Source organism: Lactuca sativa, chromosome 2, assembly GCF_002870075.4.
Source record: "Lactuca sativa cultivar Salinas chromosome 2, Lsat_Salinas_v11, whole genome shotgun sequence".
NCBI lineage: Eukaryota > Viridiplantae > Streptophyta > Magnoliopsida > Asterales > Asteraceae > Lactuca > Lactuca sativa.
In genome coordinates, this window is record NC_056624.2 from 163,329,014 (window position 1) to 163,342,916 (window position 13,903).

The 13,903-nt window shown below is 36.1% G+C and overlaps 1 long non-coding RNA gene across 1 annotated transcript; it reads left to right on the forward strand.

Moving 5' to 3' along the window:
• Nucleotides 1-8,924: 8,924 nt before the first annotated feature.
• LOC122196755 (uncharacterized) lies at nt 8,925-9,972 on the forward strand. The gene is made up of 2 exons (XR_006188802.2): nt 8,925-9,451; nt 9,716-9,972. It is a non-coding gene; the product is annotated as an uncharacterized LOC122196755 (long non-coding RNA).
• Nucleotides 9,973-13,903: the final 3,931 nt, after the last annotated feature.

Sequence of the window (13,903 nt, forward strand, 5' to 3'; positions counted from 1 at the left end):
TTAGGGTTTACCCTAATTGTAACAACTATATAAGCATCTTATTCTTGTGCAAAAATCGGCCACTATGTGTGTATGTAGAGGGCAAGCCGATTTCATGAAGTGTGCATTTTCTTTCAAGTTATTCCATGTGTATTTGGTGTTGTGTGAACCATTTGAGGTGTCACACTTGGGGCACTAGGCTCTTAAGCTCCATGAAATCAAGCTACATCAAAGAGGTATGTATTCTAACTTGTTATATTACTATGTATCAATGTTTTGGTATGCTAGTTAGGAGAATACCTTGGATATTCATATTTGCATGTATAATAGAGAAAAAATAGATCCAAGGCATTTAGGGTTGCATGTACACTTAGGAGTGTTAGAATGCTCAAAACCCAACAAGAATAACTTCAGTCCATGACCATTTGTATTGAACACTAACGTTTTGCCCAAACGTTCTCCCTTTCGATCATTCTTCTCAGAAGCTTCTTCTTGAGCTTTCATTATACTCTCCACAATGGTCGAGACAACTTCTATTCTCAACGCTCTTGGCCTTTTTCTTTTAAGATTGACTTTCCAACTGAGAGCATCAGCGACAACATTTGCTTTACCAGGATGGTAAAGTATCTCACAGTCGTAGTCCTTAAGTAAATCTAGCCAGCGTCATTACCTCATATTCAATTCTTTCTAATTAAAAAGATATTGGAGACTCTTATGATCAGTGAAAAGTTTGCACTTCAAGCCATAGAGGTAATGCCTCCATATTTTCAGAGCGAAAATTACCGCTGCCAACTCCAAATCATGAGTGGGGTAGTTCTTTTCATGCTCTTTCAGCTGTCGAGACACATATTCTATCACCTTTTCTCTTTGGGTCAAAACACAACCCAACCCAACATCAGACGCATCGCTATAGAGAGCGAAGTCTTCGACTCCATTAGGTAGAGAAAGAATCGGTGCCTCACATAGCTTCTTCTTTAGCAACTCGTATGCTTCTTTGTGTTTATCACTCCAAGCGTAAGTAGCTCCTTTGTGAGTCAAAGCTGTTAACGGAGTAGAGATCGAAGAAAAGCCTTGGATAAACCTTTGGTAATATCCGGCTAATCCCAGAAAGCTTCAGATCTCCGTGGGACTCTTCGGTTGTTCCCACTTCATCACAACTTGAATCTTTGATGGATCAACCATTATCCTTTCTTGGTTGACCACGTGACCCAAGAATTTGACTTCTCGAATCCAAAACTCACATTTGGAGAACTTTGCATACATTAAAACTTCTCTTTCTTTAAGACTTCCAACACTTCTTGCAAGTGTCGGCCATGCTCCTCTTGGCTTTTTGAGTAAATCAGAATGTCATCTATGAACACTATCACAGATTTATCAAGGAATGGATTACAAACCCTATTCATTAAATCCATGAATGTTGTTGGAGTAGGGGTGGCAACTCTCGACCCAACCCATAACCCGACACGAACCCGAAATGAAAATAAGCGGGTTAGGGTTGAGATTTCTGACCCGCCAACCCATCAACCCGCCAACCCGTTTATTTAACGGGTTGGGTTGGGTTACCTGTTTGGGTTCGCGGGTCAACCCGCCTAATATATTTAATTATCTATTTATTTCAATTTTTAACAATCTAAGATCATATTATACTATTAGTTTCTATTTATCATATCCTTAAATTTTAATTTGGTATGCGTTCGTAATTTCGTATATCATCAGCCATATGTTTGGGCAATGTGGCATTGTGTTGTGGGCTACTGTTGGGCTTGTGTCTCATGATCCCGTCATCCATCTTTGACCTTGACTCCTTGAGTGTTGACTATTGAGTCGTTGTGCAGCCAGCCGATACGTATTTGCGTGCCTTAATAAAAAAAATCGTTCCTCACTCGCTCCAGTCTCCACATTCACGAACGATTGAACGAAGGATAAAGATTAAGGAGTTAAGGACCGATATTCGAAGGAAGCAACGTCACGAACTCAAGATTTAATCACTCATTGGGCCGATCCTCACCCGCTCCTTATTCGCTTATTGCTGTTCGCACTCACTCTTGTTAGCTTTGACGTTTTCGACCCACCTTCCTTTCTCTCTACGGTAACTAACAATCTACACTCTACAGTATGTTTGAACAATTGCACTTTTCGTGAATGTTCTGATTTTTAGAGTTTTATTTGGATGTTTATGACTTTATGTTTAATGTTTATTTTGGATATTTATGAATTTATGTTTAATGTTTATGACTTTTAGACTTTATTTTATTTGGATTTTTCAATTTCATCTTAAAATGTGTTGCTTATTAAATCGGTTATACGTGTTGGATTCGACCCACTGACACGTGAACCCGCCAACCCATATATTTATACGGGTTATATGGGTTAGGTTGGGTTGATGCTTCCAACCCGTCAACCCGTAACCCGCCAACCCATATATTACATGGGTTGGGTTGAGTTTCTGAATTTCAACCCGCCAACCCGAACCCAACCCAATTGCCAGGCCTATGCTGGAGCATTGGTTAGTCCAAATGACGTAACGAAAAACTTGTAGTGTTCATATCGTGTTCTGAATGCAGTCTTCTCTATATCCTGCTCTCTTACTTTCAGTTGGTGATATCCTGACCTTAGGTCGATCTTTGAAAAATAACTTGAACCTTGTAGTTGATCGAACAGGTCATCAATCCTCGGCAATGGATATCTATTCTTTATTGTTGCCTTGTTCAAATCTCTATAATCGATGCACATTCTCATACTTCCATCTTTCTTCTTCACGAATAACACCGGAGCTCCCCAGGGTGATGAACTAGGTCTAATGAAACCTTTTTCCAATAACTCCTGAAGTTTCATCATCAACTCGTTCATCTCAGTCGGTGCTAATCGGTAAGGTGCCTTTGCTATTGGTGTCATTCCTGGTAACAAGTCTATTCTAAACTCCACTTGTCTATCAGGCGGTAATCCGGGAAGATCTTCAAGAAATACTTCCGGATAATCACACACGACAGGAATGCTCTGCATCTCTTTTTTCTCCTTCTTAGCATCGATCACGAATGCCAAATATGATGTACATCCTTTGGCCAAACACTTTCTGGCTTTCATTAGCGGAATGATTCCAGAATTTACTATGCGTTTTTCCCCATACACCACAAATGAATCTTTCCCTGGCGGGTTTACTTTTACTATCTTCTTTCTTCACAATATCTCGACGTCATTTGCGCTAAGCCAATCCATTCCTAACACGATGTCGAAACCATTTAGCTCAATAGGCAATAATTCCTCATGGAACTTATTCCCATTCAAGTCAATTAAGATGTTTTTCATATGATGGCTAACAGGTACAAACTTGCCACTAGCAACTTCGATTACTAAAGCATTATCTAGTCTATCGATATGCAAAGCTATTTTTCTACCAAATTCATGCGAAATAAAGGAGTCATTGGCTCCAGAATCAAATAAAATTTGAAAAGGCAATTTGTTTACGAGAAAGGTACCTGAAATGACATCAACTTCATCTTTAGCAGCTTCTAGTGTCATTTGGAAGGCTCTCGCCTTCGGCTTTGGTGGAATGTTGGGTTTTGCAACCTCCTTCTTCTTTGGACAATCTCTCGAGATGTGCCCCTCCTCACCACACGCATAGCAAACTTTTTTGGTAAAGGTGAATTCGTTTGCATAATGCCCTGGCTTTCCACATTTGAAGCATGTGGCTTCCCCGCCACATTTCCCAAGATGCTTCTTCTTGCATTTGTCACACCATTTCGCTTCACCTCCTCCACCTCCTCTCAAACTAGACTTCGAGAATTTACCCTTTTTGCTGGACCTTGAGGGTCCATCGAATTTTCTCTTCTCACCAACATCTGACCTCTCCAAACCTTTCTCCTTAATCTAGGTCTTTACATTTCTAGCAGCCCAGATGGCGGCTTTCAATGTGGTTGCTTGCTTAACCATTGAACCATAGTCTGTTGGTAGTCCGAGGGCAAACTTGTTGACCTTTGAGATTTCAGTTTGAACTAAATATGGGATAAGATTCATCTTTTCTGTGAAACTAGCAGCGTATTCAGTAACGCTCAATTTTCCCTTCTTCAAATTCTGAAACTCATTATTGATTTCCAGGAGGTCCTGCTCGGAGCAGTATTGCAACTTGAGTTGCACCACAAAGTCTTCCCAAGAAATTTTTCTCGCTTCTCCCTTGGGCATCGAGTCACTAACAACTTCCACCAACACAACACGACATATTTTAGTAGAGGGATCGCAAGAGCGGTCTTTTGTCTATTGCTGCAGTCGCAACTCTCGAACATTGTCTCCATTTCGGAGATCCAGTTTATAACTTCTACCGGCGTCGGGCTTCCGGATAGACATGGTGGCTTGGATGCCATGAAATCCTTGTACTTGCACCCACGCCCATCATTTCCTCCATCCTGGTTGATTTTCCTAACAAATGGTGGGTTGGCTTGACCAACAGTCCCACTGAAGTTTCCTCCTTCTGAATGCCCTTCATTCAATTCAGGTTGTTCATTTGGCATTGAAGGTTCTTCGCGATTCTGCTGTAGCAGACGCCTAATTTCTTCCATTTGACGATCCAACATCATTTGGATCATCGCTTGTACCCCCGCCATTGTCATTGGCTTAGGTGTTGCTGCTACAACAGGTACTCGCTCAATCATAGGTGGTTGATTCCTGTTTTCATCTGCGTTTCCAACGCCACTTTTGGTTCTTACCATTTTTGATCTACACACTGAATAAGGTGAATTTAGATCCTCATTCACGATAGATAATTAAATCATCCTTATCACTCCGAAACATTTACATGCTAGTTCTAATACCGTCGTCATACGCTTAGAATCCTAAACACATAAGGTTTCCAGATCCGGTTGGCAACAAACCATAGATCAGAACAAATAATATCATATATGGAAAACATATAACATTTAACACATAAAAGCATTTTAGGCGGCTTTCCTAAAATAAACCAGTGCTCGTGTCTAAAATATGACAGACACTCATCTCATAATCTCCACTTAGCATTATAAGTTTAAGTCTAGAAATCCTACAAATTTCTAGTTCGCTTAAACTAATGCTCTGATACCAACTGTGACATCCCCAAATTCACGGCCAGAAAAGACCGTTTTAATTTATGCTTTTAAAATAATTTCAGCATAAATCCATTGATTTAAAAAGAGTTGTGGAATTTGTTCCCAAAAACAAAATATGATAAAATAATATTTACCAAAGCATTTCATAAAAGAATGCATTTTCATTAGATATCAAAATCAGGATGTCATGTTCCGATACAGACCAAAAAACATAAACGACAAATTACAAGCCATACAATAGTTATATACAACTACATGATTATAAACGAAATAACTTGATGATTCATCCATCTTATGCCCTCACGCCACTTCTTGTAATACAAATATAACTGAGTGGGTCAGGCTTGGGAGCTTGGTGAGCATATAGGGTTTTCAACCCACAATAAATAATTATATTTAATTTCACCAACCAACAATATCCCAATTACCCATTCCCGTTATCCTCACTTTATGTCCCTAAAACAACATCTATTACCAGGGACCTAATCTAGGATTTTCATCGGGATGGACATTACTGCGAAGGGTTTTCCATGACAATAGATGACCTAAAGGCAACCATGAGGGGGATAGAGTACACCGGTGAACACATCGTTCGCAACACCTATAGGTTATGAACCTGCCAACGTTCCACCGGACTGTCTAAATAGAGTATGTGGTCGTTATCCATACTTCGCTAGATGACTAGATCAATAACAACATTGAGGCCTCTCATCATTTTATTTCATCACATCCATTATCTACTCATGTTCTACCCAACATCTTTGTATATATATATATATATATATATATATATATATATATATATATATATACACACACACACACACACAACATAGCACATGTATAAAACATTCAGTCGATACTCATTTCAAATAACACATAACATATAAACACATAGCACGTATTTTATGGAAATACTTAATATTTATGTGTTAGAAGAAAATAACTACACACTCACTTGATAAGACGATGATCGGACATCACCCCATCTCTTAAAATAATCTTTTCCGATAAAACCGGGAGTTTTTCTCCAAAACTGGGCTTTACGCGGGCAGAGTTTCAGCTCGAAAACTTAACTTCTTGGGATCCTCAGGGCTTCGGTACTTGCTTCAGGTCTCGGGAATTATACTAGGGCTTCGGGGGTAAAGCTTGCACGTAAAACGAGGTAAAACGGGAGAGAGAGAGGAAGAAATGAGCAACAAAACTCGGCTGCCCACGACTTCTATTTATAGGGGCTGAAACCCTGATTTACGCTGTGCGTAATGCCTCTACAAGCAGTACGCTAGGCGTACTTAGGTTACGCTGGGCGTAATCTTCGAATCACATCGGACGAATCACCAATTCGGATATTATCCGAATATATAATAAAATTTATATATTTTAATTATTTAAAAACTTCAGAAAATCATATCTTCCTCATACAAGCTCCGTTTTCGACATTCTTTATATCCACGCGTAGGTGAGAATAACCTCTACAACTTTTGTTTAGACTCCGTTTGCTAATTTTGAATTTATTTTTATTATATTATTTTTAGTAGGCCGAGACAGGAAAACTCCGTTAGAATTTCATAACTTCTTCATCCGACGTCCGTTTTCGTCTGTCTTTTTACCATTGGACTACTAACGACGAGATCTTTGATTCTCGTTTAGATTGTTTCGGCTAAATATCACCGATCTCAATTTCGAGATTTGGGTTGTATACCGCTAAGTCGAAACTTAGAAAAATCATAATTTCCTCATACGAAGTCAGATTTAGATGTTCTTTTTATGCAGGCTTTCAGTTTAACGTATTCTACTATTTTCGTTTAGATCACTAAGGCTAAATGTCGCTCTATCATAAATTTACTATTTACGTCACACAGTGTCGTACCGGTTTTGTCGCGAATCTTCGACAGGTCATAACTTCTTCGTTATAACTTAGATTTCGGCATTCTTTATATATTTAGAAACCTTGCCACGACCACTACCATATCCTTCATAGATATCGGGTTTATATAACATTTCATTTTGACGCTTATTTTTATCCTAAATTCATTTAAGTTACACAATTAAGCACAAAACACATAATACTCAGATAATACATCTTTATTATTTTCAAGACGGGTTACAAAGGTTAACCTAGACTGTTACATCATTATTAATGCCTAGCTTAGAAACATGGACGTTACACCCTTTTTCTCTCTCTCTCTCTCTCTCTCTCACACACACAGACGCATAGATACACACACAATAATTTTCTCCTTAGATCTTCTTTCCCACATTTAATCTTCAACCCATCTTGTTGTATCTTCCATAATTCAGAAAACATGGCTCTAAAGCTCTGATGGGCATTTGTAGAAATGTCCCGGTGCTTACGCTTCATGACGGTGTTTCCGACGAGCAGGTATATCTTCCATAAATCAAAATACGTGCCACATGTGGTTTCTAGATGTTCAAAATCTGCTTCAAAGCTCCGATGGACATCTAAAGATCTCGAACCCTAGCTACCTTTTCCAGAGAGAGGGGATTACAAGTGGACTTAGCCATTGTCGCCAGATCTATGTCAAACAACCTTCTCAAATAAGCCAGTTCTAAAATTGCACCAGGAGATCAAATACACCCCACTAAAGTCGTAACTACCGTGATCAGCTTTAATCCTCCGGTGGCTTCTGTAATTTGATGAACCTCGATTATAACCTTGTGAAATTGCACCATGAACCCTCATCGACCCCAGTGGGTTTTCCAATTCCTTGCACATTCGATACCATGAATTTTGATTTTTTAGCATTTGATTTTTATTTACCGAATCATGATGTTTTTTCAACACCATCATCCTACTTGGTTTTGATTTCAGGCATCGAATATGGTTTTTATTTTAGGTTTTAATTTATGGTTTTGATTTTAGGTGGAGGATGGCAGTGATGACCTTAACTTGAGTTCAAATCTAAATCCACATCTTGATGTTTTCTCTTGAGATTTTCTGTCAGTTCCTCCAGCCATCAATTTGTGTTTGTTTATATTAATCGTCAATCCTACAATAACCAGAAATTGATTTGTTTCTTCCTAATGCCATCGATTTGAGATATAACATACTTGTCTCCATGGAAATAACTCCTATATTTGCAATATATATATATATATATATATATATATATATATATATATATATATATATATATATATTACTGAGGAGAATATACAGAGGAAGTGAATGTCTGATTTGCAGTTGAGAATGAGGAAGAAGACGATGGGAGACAGAGCCAAGAGAGTTTGATAGATAGATAAGAGAGGCTTACAGGTGGGGTGGGGTTTGGTGGGTAGGATTTTATTTTTCATAATTAAAGAAATAGTAAAATAAATCAAGAAAAATGAAAAAGGAAATAATAAGGGCAAAACCGTCATTTTAAGTTCTCTTTGGACTAAAACCATAAGAATTTTTTAATTTTGGGACCAAAATCACGAAAAATTCTTGATTTTGGACCTTTCATGCAAGTTGGAAACTTTTTGGACTCCATCCACAGTTTTTTGAAAAACACAAGGACCAATTTTGGAGTTTTGTCCGTAATAAATTTAAACTATTGGGGGTTGTTTGGTAAATTAATTAACCAAAATAAGACTGTTTTGGTTAAAATAAATAAAAGGAGGGACTAAAATGGTTCAAATATGATTAATTTTTGAATAATGGGATAACTTTTGCTAAAAATAACCAAGGAGGGGCTTTTTTTGAATAAATGGGTCCAATATTTGTGGGTTTTGGATTGATTTCAAATAAATGTTTTGATAAGGGTTCATTTTGTCATTTTTAATAGAATTTTAAAGCAATTAGGGCTTTTATGAAAAGGATTCTCATTGAGAGACTAATTGTGTTTAAGGGTCCAACTTAATAAAAAGTTAGGGCTTTTTATGCCCGTTTCCTTTAGTTGATCGGGCAAAGGGAAGAACAACTACAAGCAGACGAACGAAGAGAGGGAAGAAGAGGCACGAAGGCGGCGACCGTACGCCCCCGGTATTGGCTAGATTCGGGGAAAGAGAAGCTCGGAAACTGAAGGGAGGTGGTCTCGGTGTTGGTAATCGATTGAATGAGGGGGCTTCTCTGGTGTCTGGCCGAAACGAAGGAGGGGAAGAGACGAAAGCAGCGAAGCTCTCTCATTCTCGTCTAGCTGCGAGGCGCGAATGAAGAACGAGGTCCGAAGGAGAGTCCGGGAGGGGATAGGTCAGCAGCGACGTCGTGGTAGGCGTCAGTAGGGATTGGCAGCAAGGGTCGTCGGAAGGAAAGGAAAGGTACGAGGTTGGGGGATCAAAGGAGGCTGTCGCCTCCCGTGTTTGCTCCGGGGAAACACCCACTTCGGTGGGTTTTGCTCGACGGAAGTAGAAGTGAAGGTTGTGTGGGGTGGGCTATTTGCGATCGGTGGTAATAGGTAACCTTACTGCTTATTATTATTATTATTATTATTATTATTATTATTATTATTATTATTATTATTATTATTACTATTTTGAATTGGTATCCATACAAATGATGATGAAATAGACAGGAAATTCGATCAACAAGGGTGTTTTGATTTTTTGTTTTTTTTTGTTTTGTTTTTTTTTTTTTTTTTTTTGTTTTGTGTGTGTGTGTGTGTGTGTGTTGACAACAATGGATGAACCTAAGAGGGTATTTGGGTTTTGGTGTTTGACAGGGGAAAATGAAGAACGAATGATGGATGTTGCTGCTTGCCATCGGTATGAAAGAAGAAGAAAAAGGGTATGAATACTCTGATTATTATTTAGAGAAACTTGGAGTATTTGTAACTCCTAAGTTATACAATTGTTTGTTTGGTAAAGAGTATAATTTTCATTTTGTTTTGGCTGTCAATTTAAAAGGTGGATTTGATTTTTGATTGACTTTATGTATTATGTGTTTTGTTTGGTGAAAAATGAAGCAAAGGCTTTCCCATGTATTATGTGTATAATTTTGTGTATTAATTTGTATAATTGATTCAATGGGTATCTATTTTCCCATGTATTATTAGGGGTGTTCTTTTGGATGGATCGGTTTAATCCGATCCAATCAAGTGATTCCAAATTAATTTCGGTTTTGAAAACGTAGATTCAAATAGTGCAAACTAAATTCAAATCCGATCCAATCCAATCAAATTATAATTCGGTTGGATCGGGTTTTTTATAATTCGGTTTTCAAGAATTAAGATATTTCAACAAATATATAACTTTAGTATTAACTTACTTTATAATATAAACTAAAAAATAATGTTTAATTAGTTGTGAATTAAAATTTATAAATAACTATCAAGAAAAATATATTATAATTTACTATTTTATAGATAATTTTTTTTTGATAAGTACATATTAAAGTATTATAAAAGATGAAAAATTTTAATATACTAAAAGAATAATTTAGTAAATTTATAAATTATTAAAGATATATATTAAAAAGAACAAAATAATAAATTCCAATTTGGGTTTTTTGGATTATTCGGTTTTATTTTATAAACCAAAACCAATCTGAAATCCAAAATAATAATTCGGTTTTGCTAAAAACCAATCCAAAAATCCGAATATCTGAACCAAATAGTCCGATCCAAATTGTCCAATTGGACAATTCAGTTTTATCCAAATAGTGAACAGTCCTATGTATTATGTGTATAATTTGTTTATTGATTTGTATAATTGATTCAATGGGTAAGTATTTTGTTGAATTTATATATATATATATATATATATATATATATATATATATATATATATATATATATATATATATATATATATATATATATGTTATTTTGTTTCTAGTAACTATTGTGTGCCAGAATGCATAGATCTGGACCATCGGATGGAATATAATCAAAGATAATGATCTGAGGGTCTATGATAGTAGAATAGGACAACATATACCATATAATCACACAAATTTCAGCATAAGGGCATTTTAGTCAATTAATCTATATTAAAAAAGGAAATTTTCGGATTTTTAGGGATAATTAATTCCTTTATTTTTAAAAATCTGAATATTTTAAATTAATTCAAAATTAGAAATTCGAATTTATTCTATCAGAATGGTAGAATGTTAACCATTAACTAGTAAATATATTCGTCGATTATATTCTGTCAGAATGACAGAATGTCAACCATAAACTAGTAAATACATTCTAAAAAGAATACACAAAATCAATTTTTGAACTAATAATATCCAAATAATTACATTGTATGATTATGATTAATTGAATAATAACAACATTCTGAAAGAAAAAAGAAAAAAAACATCACAATCTAACAAAAAACACTAATCTATTCTAATAGAATATTATTTTTTAGCAAAACTTTTTACATTGTAGCATAACAAATTCTGGTATAATACACTCTCGTTCTCTATGTTTTCTTCCTTCTCCACATCAATGTTAGCCACTTCAAAACCTAAATCCACAAAGAAAACATAATCAAGTTTCAAAAATTAAAAAATTCAATGCATTTTAAGAGAATAAAAACTACAAATTCTGACAGAATGTACTTGTTGTTGACAATTATTCTCAAGCATTCTAATAGAATACATCTATATAAAATAAATTCTAATTGAATACCTAGCTAGAAGAAGGCTTGCGTTCACCATGTAAGACAACCACCCGTAAACACTCAGTAAACCCATGAATTCCCCTGTCAAATACCAAAACCCAAACAAACCATGAGTTATGTTCAAACAATCAAACCCATATCCCTTTCATTATCATCAATTTTTCCAGGAAAACCCAAACACAAATTCTTTCCTTTAATTTCTATCAAGAAATCAAACAAAAACAAAAAGAAGAAAAAGAATTTTCTTTTGCCTGTTGGCACAGTTCATCGGAAAAGAAGAAGCAGCGATCCACGAGCACCACAGAACCACCCTTGTGACTGCTTCCCACCAAGTTCCTCTTCTCGACCAGACAAAGACAGAGGACCGAAGTCCTTTCTCCCCCTTCGTGAGTGGATACCGATCGAACCAGAAAAGAAAAGAGATTGTCGACTCAACCCTTCCTGCCGGCTATCCCTCCCTCGGCAGAGCTGCTTCGCCAACTCCGATTGACGATCGAGTGTGTGTATATACCATTTCTGTTTGTGTTGATTGTTGTTTGGTTTCTGGAAATCAGAATCCAAAATCAGATACCTGAACTTGAAATCAGAATCAGAGAGTTTGAAGGACGGCTGAGAATTGAAGATGGAAGGGGAAAAAACCCTAACCGAGGACAAGGGTCTGTGGATTACCGGACCAGAGAAATATTGATTCCTTGAATATAATACACGATGCAAGAGAGACTAGGTCAAAAATATTGATTTTGTTTCCTTAATTGCAGGATTTCAATTGAATGATTCCTTAATTAAAAACTACAAAATATCCAGAATACCCTTAAATGATTTATTTAATTCTTTATTATTATCTTGAATTCTCATTGGTGCATTTAGGCATACAATACTTGCTAAAAACATTTGAACCTAACTCTCTCTCTCTCTCTCTCTCTCTCTCTCTATATATATATATATATATATATATATATATATATATATATATATATATATATATATCTAGACACACACTTCTAGATTTAATAATATTGTGAGTGTGGGTATTTGTTGGAGACATTTTATGACAATAAAACGTAAAAGATAATTATACACTCTCATATTAAGAGTTTTTTTATGTATTAAGAGTTTTTTTATGTATGTTTGTGAGATATAAAATGGCTTCGAGATTTGTACATAATCCATCTCCAATTTGTCGAATGTATTTTTAATTGGGATTGGAAAATGTTACATGACATATGTAAATATTTATATATTTCATGATGTTATATAAATTTAATTAAATAACATATATGCATTGTGATTACACAGCTGACTATTTGGCAAATAATGTGTCTTTTATAGAAATTATAGCCATTACCTATAATTATTTATAAACTATGTCTCTCACCCCTATTTTAATAAGTGAACATGATTTTTGAAATATTATGTTGTTTCCATAGTGAAAATTCACATCAATTGGCATTGAATTCTTATATATTTCCGGAATACGTTACCAATAATAGGAAATCATGTCGAAATCAACAGTTTAATTTTTGCGATTAATAAATCTGAAAATGTAACATTAAAAAATTTCACAAAAATTTTAAATTTTTAAAACAACCAAAAACTATTCATTGTTTGCAAATGTTTTCAAAATAATCCAAGATCAGAGTTTTCCCAGAAATCATAACATAAAATGTGAGGAGGGGTACGATCATGCCTTCGCCTTTCTGCGATCATCCGAAGTACCTAAAACAAAATCCACAACTGTAAGCCCCAATCATGTTGAGTTTCCTCCAATATATCGATACGTAAGAAATAATACGCATAATAATAACAACATGCAATGGGTCCACAACTTAACAAACTTGATTACCGCTGAGCCCACATTATGAGTTTGACATGCCCTCCCTGGCCCTCAGCCCATATCTGGCTTGCTCTTGAGCCTACAACATAAGTATGGGTTGCCCTCTGCCCACAGCTTATGTCTGGGTTGCTCCTTCAGTCCGCAGTCTAGAATACAAAACATTAACCCTCAGTACGAGTCTTACATGCCCTATCTGGCCTTCAGCTTGTATCTGGAATGCCTATGAGTCCTCAATATAAGTCTAGCATGCCCTCCTTGGCCCTTAGCTCATATCTGGCATACTCTAGGGTTTGTTGCCTACAACACAGAGTAGTACAACCTCAACCCAACCCACACATGTCAACATGTAATAGATAAATGCACATACAGATAATCAGATAGTATCACAGGTAGTCCTACAGATCTACCAGACTAGCATGCATATCTAACTCATACTCAACATATCAACAACTACTAGAATATC